Genomic DNA, 12,500 nt, shown 5'->3' on the forward strand with positions numbered 1-12,500 from the left:
TTATGAGTAGTTCTGACACAACCTTTGGATGCGTGTCCAACGCTAGCGAGACGAGGCCTCGCGGGCACTAACATGACCTAAATAGTGTTGAAAGCGACGTTACACACCTAAAAAACAAAACGAGACTTCTCAGGGGGGCTTACATGACCTAAATAGTGTTGAAAGCGACGTTACACACCTAAAAAACAAAACGAGACTTCTCAGGGGGCTTACATGACCTAAATAGTGTTGAAAGCGACGTTACACACCTAAAAAACAAAACGAGACTTCTCAGGGGGGCTTACATGACCTAAATAGTGTTGAAAGCGACGTTACACACCTAAAAAACAAAACGAGACTTCTCAGGGGGGCTTACATGACCTAAATAGTGTTGAAAGCGACGTTACACACCTAAAAAACAAAACGAGACTTCTCAGGGGGGCTTACATGACCTAAATAGTGTTGAAAGCGACGTTACACACCTAAAAAACAAAACGAGACTTCTCAGGGGGCTTACATGACCTAAATAGTGTTGAAAGCGACGTTACACACCTAAAAAACAAAACGAGACTTCTCAGGGGGGCTTACATGACCTAAATAGTGTTGAAAGCGACGTTACACACCTAAAAAACAAAACGAGACTTCTCAGGGGGCTTACATGACCTAAATAGTGTTGAAAGCGACGTTACACACCTAAAAAACAAAACGAGACTTCTCAGGGGGGCTTACATGACCTAAATAGTGTTGAAAGCGACGTTACACACCTAAAAAACAAAACGAGACTTCTCAGGGGGGCTTACATGACCTAAATAGTGTTGAAAGCGACGTTACACACCTAAAAAACAAAACGAGACTTCTCAGGGGGCTTACATGACCTAAATAGTGTTGAAAGCGACGTTACACACCTAAAAAACAAAACGAGACTTCTCAGGGGGGCTTACATGACCTAAATAGTGTTGAAAGCGACGTTACACACCTATAAAACAAAACGAGACTTCTCAGGGGGGCTTACATGACCTAAATAGTGTTGAAAGCGACGTTACACACCTAAAAAACAAAACGAGACTTCTCAGGGGGCTTACATGACCTAAATAGTGTTGAAAGCGACGTTACACACCTAAAAAACAAAACGAGACTTCTCAGGGGGGCTTACATGACCTAAATAGTGTTGAAAGCGACGTTACACACCTAAAAAACAAAACGAGACTTCTCAGGGGGGCTTACATGACCTAAATAGTGTTGAAAGCGACGTTACACACCTAAAAAACAAAACGAGACTTCTCAGGGGGGCTTACATGACCTAAATAGTGTTGAAAGCGACGTTACACACCTAAAAAACAAAACGAGACTTCTCAGGGGGGCTTACATGACCTAAATAGTGTTGAAAGCGACGTTACACACCTAAAAAACAAAACGAGACTTCTCAGGGGGGCTTACATGACCTAAATAGTGTTGAAAGCGACGTTACACACCTAAAAAACAAAACGAGACTTCTCAGGGGGGCTTACATGACCTAAATAGTGTTGAAAGCGACGTTACACACCTAAAAAACAAAACGAGACTTCTCAGGGGGGCTTACATGACCTAAATAGTGTTGAAAGCGACGTTACACACCTAAAAAACAAAACGAGACTTCTCAGGGGGCTTACATGACCTAAATAGTGTTGAAAGCGACGTTACACACCTAAAAACAAAACGAGACTTCTCAGGGGGCTTACATGACCTAAATAGTGTTGAAAGCGACGTTACACACCTAAAAAACAAAACGAGACTTCTCAGGGGGGCTTACATGACCTAAATAGTGTTGAAAGCGACGTTACACACCTAAAAAACAAAACGAGACTTCTCAGGGGGGCTTACATGACCTAAATAGTGTTGAAAGTGACGTTACACACCTAAAAAACAAAACGAGACTTCTCAGGGGGGCTTACATGACCTAAATAGTGTTGAAAGCGACGTTACACACCTAAAAAACAAAACGAGACTTCTCAGGGGGGCTTACATGACCTAAATAGTGTTGAAAGCGACGTTACACACCTAAAAAACAAAACGAGACTTCTCAGGGGGGCTTACATGACCTAAATAGTGTTGAAAGCGACGTTACACACCTAAAAAACAAAACGAGACTTCTCAGGGGGCTTACATGACCTAAATAGTGTTGAAAGCGACGTTACACACCTAAAAAACAAAACGAGACTTCTCAGGGGGGCTTACATGACCTAAATAGTGTTGAAAGCGACGTTACACACCTAAAAAACAAAACGAGACTTCTCAGGGGGGCTTACATGACCTAAATAGTGTTGAAAGCGACGTTACACACCTAAAAAACAAAACGAGACTTCTCAGGGGAGCTTACATGACCTAAATAGTGTTGAAAGCGACGTTACACACCTAAAAAACAAAACGAGACTTCTCAGGGGGGCTTACATGACCTAAATAGTGTTGAAAGCGACGTTACACACCTAAAAAACAAAACGAGACTTCTCAGGGGGGCTTACATGACCTAAATAGTGTTGAAAGCGACGTTACACACCTAAAAAACAAAATGAGACTTCTCAGGGGGGCTTACATGACCTAAATAGTGTTGAAAGCGACGTTACACACCTAAAAAACAAAACGAGACTTCTCAGGGGGGCTTACATGACCTAAATAGTGTTGAAAGCGACGTTACACACCTAAAAAACAAAACGAGACTTCTCAGGGGGGCTTACATGACCTAAATAGTGTTGAAAGCGACGTTACACACCTAAAAAACAAACGAGACTTCTCAGGGGGGCTTACATGACCTAAATAGTGTTGAAAGCGACGTTACACACCTAAAAAACAAAACGAGACTTCTCAGGGGGGCTTACATGACCTAAATAGTGTTGAAAGCGACGTTACACACCTAAAAAACAAAACGAGACTTCTCAGGGGGGCTTACATGACCTAAATAGTGTTGAAAGCGACGTTACACACCTAAAAAACAAAACGAGACTTCTCAGGGGGGCTTACATGACCTAAATAGTGTTGAAAGCGACGTTACACACCTAAAAAACAAAACGAGACTTCTCAGGGGGGCTTACATGACCTAAATAGTGTTGAAAGCGACGTTACACACCTAAAAAACAAAACGAGACTTCTCAGGGGGGCTTACATGACCTAAATAGTGTTGAAAGCGACGTTACACACCTAAAAAACAAAACGAGACTTCTCAGGGGGGCTTACATGACCTAAATAGTGTTGAAAGCGACGTTACACACCTAAAAAACAAAACGAGACTTCTCAGGGGGGCTTACATGACCTAAATAGTGTTGAAAGCAACGTTACACACCTAAAAAACAAAACGAGACTTCTCAGGGGGGCTTACATGACCTAAATAGTGTTGAAAGCGACGTTACACACCTAAAAAACAAAACGAGACTTCTCAGGGGGGCTTACATGACCTAAATAGTGTTGAAAGCGACGTTACACACCTAAAAAACAAAACGAGACTTCTCAGGGGGGCTTACATGACCTAAATAGTGTTGAAAGCGACGTTACACACCTAAAAAACAAAACGAGACTTCTCAGGGGGGCTTACATGACCTAAATAGTGTTGAAAGCGACGTTACACACCTAAAAAACAAAACGAGACTTCTCAGGGGGGCTTACATGACCTAAATAGTGTTGAAAGCGCCGTAAGAAACCTATAAAAAACAACAAACAAAACAAACACAAGACGACTCCGGGCGACCTACTTTGGGGCGCCTCACACTGGCTGGCACAAGTAAATAACATTTGCCGTCGTCCAATAAAAAAAAAAGCCTGAAAGCGATTCCGAGCGTGGCCTTCGTTAACTTTGTATAACGAAGGCCCCGTTCCGAGTCGCTTCCGGCGTCCATTCAATTGAAGGCCTTAAGGTCAACGGAGTGATTGGACGACCGGAAGTCGCTTCCACCAACGGGTATATTGATATGATATCACGTGATATGACTGTCGACTCGGGTCAGTTTTGTCGAGTTTTATTGAGAGTGAAGTCTTTCCTCTGCAACGGATAGCTCCGGTTTGCTTAATAATAATAATAATAATAATAATAATAATAATAATAATAATAATAATAATAATAAATAATAACAATAATTATAATAATAATAATAATAATAATAATAATAATAATAATAATAATAATAATAATAATAATAAATAATAATAATAATAATAATAATAATAATAATAATAATAATAATAATAATAATAATAATAATAATAATAATAACATCCTTTATTCATCCAAAAAGTGGAGACGTAGCATGCATACAGATGTATAAATATAAAGTTGATAATTTATGGCGACAATGTATATATATATATATATATATATATATATATATATATATATATATATATATATATATATATATATATATATATATATATAAATATATATATATATATATATATATATATATATATATATTTATATATATAAATTTTACAAAGTGGTGAAATATGTTCTCCGTATGACCCCTAGTTTAAATTTAGATGTATATGCATAAAAATGTAAAAATATAGAATTCAGAATATATAGCAATAATTTATATATCAATTTTATAAATTGAGATAGATTATACCTCTGGCCTCTTGTCCGAACTTGTGTGTGTATATTAAAATTAAATAAAATTCGAACACATTATGTGATAAAATGAATTAAGGTGACGTGTTGTCTTTGTTTTTCTTGATATAAGGTGGAGAACTTAATATAGATATTTGTGAAGGGGGTGATCGCCATCCTTCATAACTTTCTCCATTTTACTTCGACAAATCTCTTGAACAGTTCTTCCACATTTGAAATTGGATGAGTATAACTCCTGGCTTTCTTAATTATTCGATCAACTGGAAGAAAACAAAAGTGGCCAAAATTTTGTTGGCAAATGAATGCTATTAATGGCTGTCATGTGACTGAGGACGCTTGCCGCGGATGTATGTGTGTGTATGTGTGTGTATGTGTGTATGTATATGTGTGTATGTGTGTGTATGTGTATGTATGTGTGTGTATGTGTGTATGTATATGTGTGTATGTGTGTGTATGTGTATGTATGTGTGTGTATGTGTGTGTATGTGTGTATGTATGTGTGTATGTGTGTATGTATATGTGTGTATGTGTATGTATGTGTGTATGTGTGTGTATGTGTGTATGTGTGTATGTATGTGTGTGTATGTGTATGTATGTGTGTGTATGTGTATGTATGTGTGTATGTGTGTATGTGCATGTATGTGTGTATGTATGTGTGTGTATGTGTATGTATGTGTGTATGTATGTATGTGTGTATGTATGTGTGTGTATGTGTATGTATGTTGTGTATGTGTATGTATGTGTGTATGTATGTGTGTATGTGTATGTATGTGGGTTTGTGTGTATGTGTATGTATGTGTGTATGTATGTGTGTATGTGTATGTATGTGGGTTTGTGTGTATGTGTATGTATGTGTGTATGTATGTGTGTATGTGTATGTATGTGGGTTTGTGTGTATGTGTGGGTATGTGTGTATGTATGTATGTGTGTATGTGTATGTATTTGGGTATGTGTGTATGTATGTGTATATGTGTATGTCAGGTATGTGTTTATGTGTCTATGTGTGTATGTGTGTATATGTGTGTGTATGTGTGTGTGTTACTTGGAGTGTGTCAGTCTGTTTCTTGTGACAGTTAGTAATTTGTTTCCTAAATCTCTATCCAGTTCAAGTGTTCTTAGCTTTAGAATGTCATCATGTGTGTTAACGTGTTGAGGCAGTTGGATGGTTCCTCATGTTGTTGAAATCAGTTTTTCGGTTGTTGTTTCTAAATGTATTTGATATTCTTTGAGATCTTGATTCAATGTTGTTGAAAGTGAAGTGTGTGAACGCCCTCTGTATTTGGTTCCTTGTTTGAAGTAATCATCCATTGAGGTTTGTGACCAATCGTGATGTTAGGTATTTAAAAATCTATGAACACCTCCTCGCGCTCGGAGCATAGTTGAGTCCTTGGAGAAGGCTCTTTACCCCCATTCTCTCACCGTACTCAGGCGTAAAATGAGTACATGGCCGTTAACAACGTCTTTGTCCGAAAAAATGTGATATCGCCTAACAGGCGTCTTGTCCCGTCCTACATATTAAATGTTGCTGTTGACCAGGGACCCTTTGTAAAGCGCTTTGAGCACATTTAGTGGATATTGCGTTATAGAAAGCTGAATTAAGAAATTAAGTAGAAGAAGTAGACTAATACTCATTAGTGTTTTTCCTTGTGTTAGTGAGATTCATGTGGATTTACCGTCGATAGGGTGAGTAGACGATTAACTAGAACTGTTGGGTGTATTTTCTAACAGTATCATGGCGAATAGCCTATAACATGTCGTGATCAGATCATAAATATTTGGGTGGAAATTGACGATCACGAACGCTTTTATTATTACTTCATCCAGATTTCTGTTCTCTCTTCCCCCCCCACCCCCCCCCCCCCCCTCTCTCTCTCTCTCTCTCTCTCTCTCTCTCTCTCTCGATATCTCTCTCTCTCTCTGTGTGTGTGTGTGTGTGTGTGTGTGTGTGTGTGTGTCTCCCTCTCTTCCTCCTCTGTCTCAATGTCTATATGTATTTCTATCATTCTACTCTCTCTCTCCTATCTCTATCCATCTCTCTCTCTCTCTCCCCGTCTCTCTCTCCCTCTCTCTCTTTCCCTCTCTATTTCTCTCTCTCTCTCTCTCTCTCTCTTTTTTTTTTTTTTTTTTCTCTTTCTTTCTTTCATTCCTTCTTTCTTTCTCCGCTGTGTCAATATTGACATAACTCTCCCAGGTCATCACAGTGACCACAAACGGGAGTTGGCGACGGGGGGGGGGGGGTCAGCTCGATTCAAATCGTTACCGACTTGCCTTCCAGGTCATAAGACATACCTTTTAAAAATTGAGCTTTTATATAGCGCAATATCCACTTTATGTGCTCAAAGCGCTTTACAAGTGGTCCCTGACCAACAGCTACATTTAACATGTAGAACAAGACATAACGCCTGTCACGCGAGAATACATTTTTTTCCGACAGAGACAACGATGTTAACGGCCAGGTACTCATTTTACACCCGAGTACGGTGAGAGAATGTGAGTAAAGAGCCTTTTCCAAGGACTCAACTATGCGCCGAGCGAGGCTCGAACTCAGGACCTTCCGATCCGAAGGCAAGCGTCATACCACTAGACCACATAGCAACACAAGACATAATAATTAAGGCTGCTGATTGTTTTACATTTTTCTAATCGAAATATCAACTGGATTATGGCCATACATTACCATGATCTATATTAACTTTCCATGTGTTCGAGGTCATTGGTTACATTGCAAAATGTGTTCAAAATGACCCAAATAGTCAAAAGTATTCACAGCTTTATAAATATCTAACATCACGATTGGTCATTTGATTCAGCTTGACACATGGGTATGTTTATAACATTTGTAAACAAAGCAACGTGTTTACATATGTTAAGATATATCTAATCGTTGGACAGCAATAAATCATGTGATTGATGTTGGACGAAAACATGAATATAGATCGCTCCCATTGCACGTTTATGGGGATTTTCAAAACCAGCTGCTGTTATTATTTGTTAGTGTTGCTAATGCCGCCATTTTCTTTCTGAGCCAATACAAACAAAGGGACTTCACTCTCACTTGTGAATCATATTATATATAGTACCATTGTCTCCACTCCGTTTGTTCCAGTCGGCGCGTGAAGGATTCATCAAAAAGAAGCGCGTAAAAATCCATCAAAGCAACTCCACCCGCCACCATCGTTATCTTCTGGTCTGACACTAGAACCCACGAGGATTTAAAGTTAGGTTTTTGCACAGTCAAGTGAGTTGTCGTTAGTAGAGCTGAAGGAAACAAGTGATACCATTGGTTGACCCATTGAATACAACTCACGATTTGCTTTCTTTTGTGGCCAAAGATTTGTCTTTTGACGTCATTTTTTGGTCAGTGTCAGGCTATAGATAGTATGCGCTTGGCTAAGAATCTCACAACATTGCCATCCGGAAGTATAACGGAACAACACACAAAACTATGTAACCTTGAACGTTTATAGTCTGATTTATACAGTTTAGTAAGAACTACTCATAAACGCGGATGGCAACCCCCCCCCCCCACCCCCCAAATAATAATGACCCGAGTGACGTCAACTTGGATCCATCTATAAGTGAACGATGGCTACGCTCCACGATGGAGGTGGATTAGACACACGCTTAGAAAGAATGACTCAACTATAACAAAGGAAGTATTGGACTGGAACCTCAGGGCAGAAGATCAAGGGAAGGCCACGAGGAACATGGAGAAGAATTAAAGAAGCTGATATACAGAGAAGTGGTAAGACCTGGAATGAGATAAAAAAGATAGCTCAGGATAGAGAAGGATGGAAACTGTTTGTCTGTGGCCTATACGCTGACCAAGGGTGAAAAAGGCAATGATGATGATGATGATGACGCTCCACTCTGTTCTAGCGTTGTCATCGTTAAGTTATAGCCTGACACTGAAAATACATTTTGATGTCATAATTTTTTTATTTTTTATTTTTGCACCGCCTAGTGAGTTGTCGTTAGGAGAGCTCATGGAAACAAGTGGTCCCATTGGTTGAACTATTCAATACGACTCATGATTTGTTTTCTTTTGTGGCAAAAGACTGGCAATATGACGTCATTTTTTGGTCAGTGTCAGGCCATAACTTTACGAAGTCCACGGTTCGAGCCCTAACACGTCGCCTCCACATGAGATACGGCAGGGTAAACAAGATGACAAAAGAAAAAGACATTTCACAGCGAGGTGTCCTCTGGACTCTCTTGGAGCCTCTGGGCTCATGGAGCAGGTAGGCGTTTTTCCTGTTTCTATAGCGCAAAACGGACAATAGCTAGTAAGCCCATCTCAAAAGTACTTTCCGCCAAATCTAGCAGACCCATCTACACAATGACTGCTGGATGAACCCTGGGGTTAATCATATACGATTTGATACAATCATTTAGACGAAGTGGCTTTCATGTATTCGGCAGTACCGGGCAATGTAGAAAATCATTACGTCCTTCCGCCACGGCAATACGAGATACCATCGTCCCGGCTTCCTTGAAGGAATGTAGGTGTTCTATGAAACAAAATGTCTGATGCTAAAAGGTATCTCCCATGTTGTCCAAAAGGAGCAAATTGGGAGTTAATCTTAGGCACAATGCAATGCGTTTAACCACTTGGCCCCATTCATCCCCCCCCCCCCCCCCCCCATTCCCTCCTCCCTCCCAGAAAATGCAGAAAAATTTCAATTTTTTTGGTAAGCTCAAGAAGGTTTAATCCTGAATAATGGCCCATCTAGATTGTGCGGCTATGTGGTCTAGTGGTATGACACTCGCTTTCGAATCGGAAGGTCCTGGGTTCGAGCCTCGCGCTCGGCGCATAGTTGAGCCCTTGGAAAAGGCTCTTTACTCACATTCTCTCACCGTACTCATGTGTAAAATAAGTACCTGGCCGTTAACAGCGTTGCCTTTGTCCGAAAAATTGTAATATCGCCTAGCAGGCGGCCTATCCCGTCCTACATATTAAATGTTGCTGGTGACCAGGGACCCCTTGTAAAGCGCTTTGAGAACTTTTGTTAAGAATAACTTGAAATTAAGGGAAAGAGAAGTGTCGGTAGTTGTATGATTCTTACTTTCAGATCAGAAGATCCTGGGTTCGAGCCACCCTCTGAGCGGCGCATAGTTGAGTCAAAGGTAAAAGGCTCTTTACTCACAGAACTCTCACCGTACTCGGGTGTAAAATGAGTACCTGGGCGTTAACAACGTTGTCTCTATCGGGAAAAAAAATTGTATTATCGCCAAACATGCTTCATGTTTTGCCCTACAAGTAACGTGTTGCTTTTGGCCAGAGACCCTTTGTATAGTGCTTTGAGCACGTTTAGTTGATGTTGCGCTATATTAAAGCTCTGTATTTTTAAAGACAATGAAATTTTTTGTTTCTTTTTTTTTTTTCTTTGCAGGGATGATAATTAAGAATGATATTGTGATGCCAAAATACTGGTTCTAATTTCATTGGAAGTATAAAACAAGTCCTCCAAAGGACCTGGGGTGGGGCTGGGGGGGGGGGGTGTGGATACGTATCTTGTGCGACCAGTTTTCCGGTTGATGGCCTCTTACTTTCTATTATAAATAAATGCTGGTCGTCAATGCAGAACATCCATTCACAAACATTCCATCGTTATGCCCGGTAATTAAACCGTGTATTGGAGTATGGATGGGTGATCTTCATTGACAATATTATTATGATAGAAATATTATTGTTAACCTCTACACATCTGTTTCATGCCATTTAGGGCAATCTACGGAAGTGTTTTCGTTCGTGTTGTGTGTGATTGTGTGTTGTTTCGTGCTACTTCCTGTGATGTTTTGGTGTTGAGTTTATCATGGTGGTTTGTCATGAATTGCCAAGAATGTGTTTATTTCTGTGTCTGCATGACTAAATGCGGATGTGAGTTCCTTTCTTTTGTTCAGTGAAGCCATTTTTAGTTGGGTGATAATGTAAAATTTCTCTTCTAAACACACATGACATAATTTGGTAGATGTTGACAACGACTGACTGTGCTCTTGAGATAGTTTTCCATGTAATATTAAGTTGTATAATGCTTTAATCAGTGTGGTAGAGTGCCGTTCATGTATGTTATTGAATGGCGATCTGTGTACATTATATCTAGTTAACAATAATTCTATTATATATATATATATATTTTATATTTTATATTATATATATATATATATATATATATATATATATATATATATATATATATATATAAACATTTGAAATTAAGATAGTTTGACTTCTACAACGTTGTTATCGAGCGTTGCTCTCATCAGGAAGTGGAAGTGAAAGTAGATTGTTGTGTTTTCGTGTTTTTATAGATTCGTGTTTATGGAGGTTCGTAATTACATAAAAGGTGTTTGTTTCTATGTCTGCATGAGGAAGTTAGTTCGTTTCTTCTGTTGAGTGTTGCTATGTTCGGTTTAGTGATGATGAAGAATTTTTCTTCCAAGCAGAGGTTGCAAATCTTAGAAGAGGGGGAGTACGACTGTGCTCTGGAGATGATTTTCCATGTGATGCTGTGTTGTATGTTTTTTTCTTTGAGGTTCCAAATGTGTTCGCTTAGTGTAGTGGAATGTCGTTTGTGTATGTTTCTGAAGGAAGATGTATGCAGGTTGTATCTGGTTTTGAATGGACACTCGGTGAGGCCAATGTATGTTTCTTGTTTTGGTGTGTCTGGTCGTGTTACTGTGGCTTGATAAATTACGTTTTGAGTCAGGCAATTGTCGTTTAGTGGGCATGTTGTCTGGGTCCTACAGTTGTATTTTTTCACTAGGTTGTTGCTGGGCTGATCTGACTGTGATAGTTTTCGGTTATTGTTGGATGAAATAATGTTTTGTATGTTTGGCATGCAGGTGTATCCTATTTTGATGGTGTTTTTGTTCATGATTGGGTGTAGAACGTGACCGAGAGGGAAGCATTTTTGTAGTAGATTGAAGAATTTGTTACCGATAGAAGTTGTCACATTCTTGCTGTAGGGTGGGTTGAACCATGTTATGTGTCGTTTTCTTTGTCGTTTTTTTGTTGGGGTGGTAATGGTCTCTTCCTCATATTCTAGTTTGTAGTTATATCCACTTTTTTGTAGTGCGTTTGTGTACGGTGGGATTGCATCGTTGAATATGTTGTTGTTTGTAGAGTTGTTAGATAGTCGTTTGTTAATGCTCTCGGGGATGTTTTTTATTATAGATGGCGGATGATTGCTGTCTATGAACGTACAATGGGATGTTGTTGGGTTTTGAAAATGGTTGATAGGTGCCGTCGTTTAGGTTGATGGTTATGTCCAGGAAGTCGAATGTTTTTTTGTTGGCTTCGATTGTAATTTTTAGATTGTTGTCCTGGAAGATTTTGCATATTTTTTTCTTTATTAATTCTGTCTGTCTCGGTGTTTTATTGCACAATGCGAGTCCGTCGTCCCTGTATAGTCCGATGTTTTCTCAAATGCAAAATCTCGATATAAACATCGGACTATACAGGGACGACGGACTCGCATTGTGCAATAAAACACCGAGACAGACAGAATTAATAAAGAAAAAAATATGCAAAATCTTCCAGGACAACAATCTGAAAATTACAATCGAAGCCAACAAAAAAACATTCGACTTCCTGGACATAACCATCAACCTAAACGACGGCACCTATCAACCATTTTCAAAACCCAACAACATCCCATTGTACGTTCATAGACACAGCAATCATCCGCCATCTATAATAAAAAACATCCCCGAGAGCATTAACAAACGACTATCTAACAACTCTACAAACAACAACATATTCAACGATGCAATCCCACCGTACACAAACGCACTACAAAAAAGTGGATATAACTACAAACTAGAGTATGAGGAAGAGACCATTACCACCCCAACAAAAAAACGACAAAGAAAACGACACATAACATGGTTCAACCCACCCTACAGCAAGAATGTGACAACTTCT

General features: G+C 39.3%; 1 protein-coding gene across 4 annotated transcripts in view; it reads left to right on the top strand.

The window, feature by feature from the left end:
• Positions 1–12,500, top strand: part of LOC144960150 (uncharacterized) — a 104,489-nt gene that overhangs the window by 43,511 nt on the left and 48,478 nt on the right. The window contains exon 1 of one of the 4 annotated variants that reach the window (XM_078893142.1): positions 10,139–10,454. The exons of the other annotated variants lie outside the window; for them this stretch is intronic. The gene's annotated coding sequence lies outside the window, so the exon portion shown is untranslated. Of the gene's footprint in view, positions 1–10,138; positions 10,455–12,500 lie in introns of those variants that run through there. 4 annotated transcript variants of the gene reach the window in all.

Source organism: Berghia stephanieae, chromosome 14 (genome assembly GCF_034508935.2).
Source record: "Berghia stephanieae isolate SIO BIC M18660-M18661 chromosome 14, UCSD_Bste_1.3, whole genome shotgun sequence".
NCBI lineage: Eukaryota > Metazoa > Mollusca > Gastropoda > Nudibranchia > Aeolidiidae > Berghia > Berghia stephanieae.